The sequence below is a fragment of the Octopus bimaculoides genome, chromosome 16 (assembly GCF_001194135.2).
Source record: "Octopus bimaculoides isolate UCB-OBI-ISO-001 chromosome 16, ASM119413v2, whole genome shotgun sequence".
NCBI lineage: Eukaryota > Metazoa > Mollusca > Cephalopoda > Octopoda > Octopodidae > Octopus > Octopus bimaculoides.
In genome coordinates, this window is record NC_068996.1 from 44,669,685 (window position 1) to 44,674,109 (window position 4,425).

The 4,425-nt window shown below is 32.5% G+C and overlaps 1 pseudogene; it reads left to right on the plus strand.

The window, feature by feature from the left end:
- The first annotated feature begins 4,080 nt into the window (after window positions 1-4,080).
- LOC128249648 (U6 spliceosomal RNA) lies at window positions 4,081-4,180 on the plus strand (annotated as a pseudogene).
- Window positions 4,181-4,425: the final 245 nt, after the last annotated feature.

Below are 4,425 nucleotides of genomic sequence, written 5' to 3' on the forward strand. Positions count from 1 at the left end.
AACTGTTCCTCAGAGCGTCACGTTCCCGTTCCTCGGACAGTTTTGTTTAGTTGGTCCTTTCAACTAGTGATCTTTACAATAACCTGTTGGATGTAATGAACAAAATTCGGAATAAAATCTTATTATTAAATCGAAGAAAACCTTAAATTAAAAATAGCTTATAAAGAAGGAGAAAGTCAAAATACCCAAGCTAAATAATTATTTATAAAATATTAATCAATGAATACATTAAAAGTTATATCTGTTTAAAAAAATGTTTCACGCTGGATTACATATACACTTAGCAGCATATGCACATACCAAACCGTCTATAATATACATATATACACTAAAACATACGGATGTACATAGCTACATACATATAGAGACATATATAGGCAAGATATAAATATATAAACAAATGCTTATTTATATATATACGCACACATGCGCACGTATAAAATCTTCTGGCGTATGCTTACACAAGTTAGTTGTTACAGGCGAAAGAAAGAGATGGAAAAATTAGAGAATATTAAATATGGGGAGGAGGAAGAAAACAGTGGAGAAGAATAAGAAAATAAAAGAAAGGGGAACAGAGAGAAAGGGGGAAAATAATGACGCCCGAAAGTAAACAACAACATTTGGAGACTTCATATGGCTTGCGCAACGAAAACATAAAACGCACACATAAAGTTACAGGTATATCTACATGAGGATTAATATACATCCGAATATACACAGGTATGGATACGCAAAGTAATGTAGAAAAATACAAAAATATGTTCGCAAAAATATAGAAAAATACAAAAATATGCTTACATATATAAAAGTATACACATACATACACATTTTTATATGTATGCATATATATATATAAATATATATATATAAACATAATAAAAATACACACACACACACACACACACACATACATGATAAAAATAAACCTCGGCAAAACTTTAGCTTAAAATTTAATTTAAATTTAAATTAATAAAGCAGTCGAAGACTTTCTTAACAATGAAGTCGCAATATACATTAGCGTTGCGATGCAAAATAATTATATCGAGTAGAGTCAAAGTCAAATACGACAGTCAAAAAGTATATTTCGGAAGTCAAAACATTTTACCCATTCGGTATTTTGTCCGTTGACATTTTAGATGCGAGCTCTTAAATTTCTGCAGGCACGCCACAAAATTTAAAATGTCAACCGACAAAATTCCGTATGGGTAAAATGATTTCATTTTCGAAATATACTTTTTTACTGTCGCATTTGAGAATACAGTTCTATATTTAAGGGATGAGGAATTATGCACATTATTTACATTATTTACATTTGACGGATCTTTGTCCTCATCTTGGTTGTTGTTAACACATTTCGGCTGATATACCCTCCAGCCTTCATCAGGTGTCTTGGGGAAATTTCGAACCTGAGTTCTCATTCTTAAGGTATTTTTCGATGTTATTATTATTATTATTATTATTATTATTATTATTATTATTATTATTATTATTATTGTTGTTGTTATTCACGTCACTGCCTGGAATCGAACTCGGAATCTTAGTAGCCTGTACTCTTAACCCCTACGCCATATGCCCGTGGGCAATTATGGAGATTCTCTTTCTTTTATCTTCTTTTTCTTCTTCTCCACTGTTTTCTTCCTCCTCCTCATACTATGGAGAGAATTTTAGGGCTTATAAATCTATTATTTTTCTATCCTTCCTTAATACCAGTTCCTATATGCTGTTCATATCTGCACTCGGTGTGCTTAGGAGGTTGTTGTGTCCTAACATATGTGCTGCTTCTTTTAGTTTTCGTATTTTCCATTGGTTTTCTCTGTCTAATATTTTAACTTCATCCCACAGGGGGAGGTGGTCTACATTTTTCCATACATAATCAGCTATACCCAATTTATCAATATCTCCTCGTGTCACGGCTTTACGATGTTCGTCTACCCTTATTTTGAGGGGGCGACTTGTTTCCCCTTTGTATAACTTACCACAACTACATGGGATCGAGTACACGCAGTTTTTGGTCATATTCTCTTCCATTTTTGGTTTTACGCGAAGGAGATATTTGCGAAGTTTTCTATTACTTTTGAATACTGTCCTGATGTCATATAAGCCGCATATATCTTTTGTATCTTTTCAGAGAGGCCTTTCACATAGGGTAGACGGACTGTGGACAGTTTATTGGTTTCATCCTGGAGGGTATATCAGCTGAAATGTTGCGTTAACAACAAACAAGATGAGTACAAATATCCGTCAAATGTAAATAATGTAAATAATGACGCATTCGAATTTGACTTTACACGTTATACTTATTTTGCATCGCAACGCTAATGTATATTGCGACTCCATTTTAAAGAAAGCTTTCGATTGTTTAATAAATTTGAATTTAAATTTAATTTCAAGCTTAAGCTTTGTCGAGGATTATTTTTATTCACGTATTTAATTATATTACATCAAATTAATGAACAATTTCTTTATTTTACAATATTATACACACCGAACAGCATTTAAAAAAAAAATTGTTAGCGTATAACAACCACATGGTTCCGGGTTCAGTCCCAGTGCGTAGCATCTTGGGCAAGTGTCTTCTACTATAGCCTCGGGCCAACCAAAGCCTTGTGAGTGGATTTGGTAGACGGAAACTGAAAGAAGCCCGTCGTATATATATGTATATATATGTACGTGTGTATATGTTTGTGTGTCTGTGCTTGTCCCCCAACTTCGCTTGACAACCGATGCTGGTGTGTTTACGTCCCCGTAACTTAGCGGTTCGGCAAAAAGGGACCGATAGAATAAGTACTAGGCTAACAAAGAATAAGTCCGGGGTCGATCTGCTCGACTAAATGCGGTGCTCCAGCATGGCCGCAGTCAAATGACTGAAACAAGTAAAAGAGTAAAAGTGTAAGAGTATATAGGTTATGAAGTAGATATTTCTCTATATATTTATGTTTAAGTATATATTGTAGGTATATATATATATGTATATGCATGTATGTGTGTACGTATACATATGCGCGTGTGCGTGTGTGTATATATATGTATATATACATATATATGCATAAATATATAAATGTGTACGTATATGTGTGTATACTTTTATATATGTGAGCATGTTGTATTTGCGTGCATATTTTTGTATTTTTCTATATTTGTTTGCGTATCCATATGTGTGTATATTTGTATGCATATTAATCCTTATGTAATTTTATGTGTGCGTTTTTATGTGTTCCCTGTGCAAGCCATATGAAGTATCCAAATGTTGTTGGTGACTTTCGGGCGTCATTATGTAACACTCCCTGCCCCTATCTATTTTCCTCCTTTCTCTCTGTTCCCCTTTTTTTATTTTCTTATTCTTCTCCACTGTTTTCTTCCTCCTCCCCATATTTAATATTCTCTAATTTTTCTTTCTCTTTCTTTCGCCTGTAACAACTAACTTGTGTAAGCATATGCCAGGAGATTTTATATGCGCATATGTATATGTATATATATACATATATATGTATGTGTGTGCGCATTTGTATATAGATTTGTGTTTTGCCTATATATGTCTCTGTATGTATGTAGCTATGTACATCTGTATGTCTTAGTGTATATATGTATATTATAGACGGTTTGGTATGTATATATGTTGCAAAAATGTATATGTAATCCAACGTGAAAATTTTTTTAAACGGATATAAATTTTAATGTATTAATCGATTAATATTTTACAAATAATTATTTATCTTGGGTATTTAGACCCTATCCTTCTTTATAAGCTATTTTTAATCTAAGGTTTTCTTCGATTAATAAGATGATTTTATACCGAATTTTGTTCATTGCATGCAACCGGTTATTGTAAAGACCGTTAGCTGAAACGACCAATGAAACAAAACCATTTTCAAATGTGTATCCATTAAACTAAATGTATATGTTTGCTTTGAACCTTATTTTTGTTCCATTCTAAACAAAATTGTTCTAAGAACGTGAACTTGAAACTCTGAGTAACAGTTTTTGTGATATTTGTGCTGCTTTTTAATAAAGTATATTACTCTACCTCTGGTATTCGAGTACTATTTTTCCACCCTGTTTCGCATTTATGTGATTACTCTGGTACGGCGGTACATATTCTAAAATTGGAACGATACAGAGACGATTAGCATGGCCCCTGCGCAAGGATGACACGCAAATTCGTGAAGCGTTCCATATTTTTTGCTTGTAAATCTCTTTAATAACTCACAATAATGACTTTTATAACTTTTATTCCTAGATCAGTTCATCTAATTGTATATACCTATCGTTACTTTTCATAAAAGGCCTTTACTTATTTTTGATTTCCAATGTGCATTTTCTCTTATTTTTCTGCTTACTTTCCCCTTACATTTCCACGGCTAGTTTCTATTTTGTTTTCTAACATATTTCTGTTATATATATATATATATATATATATATATATAT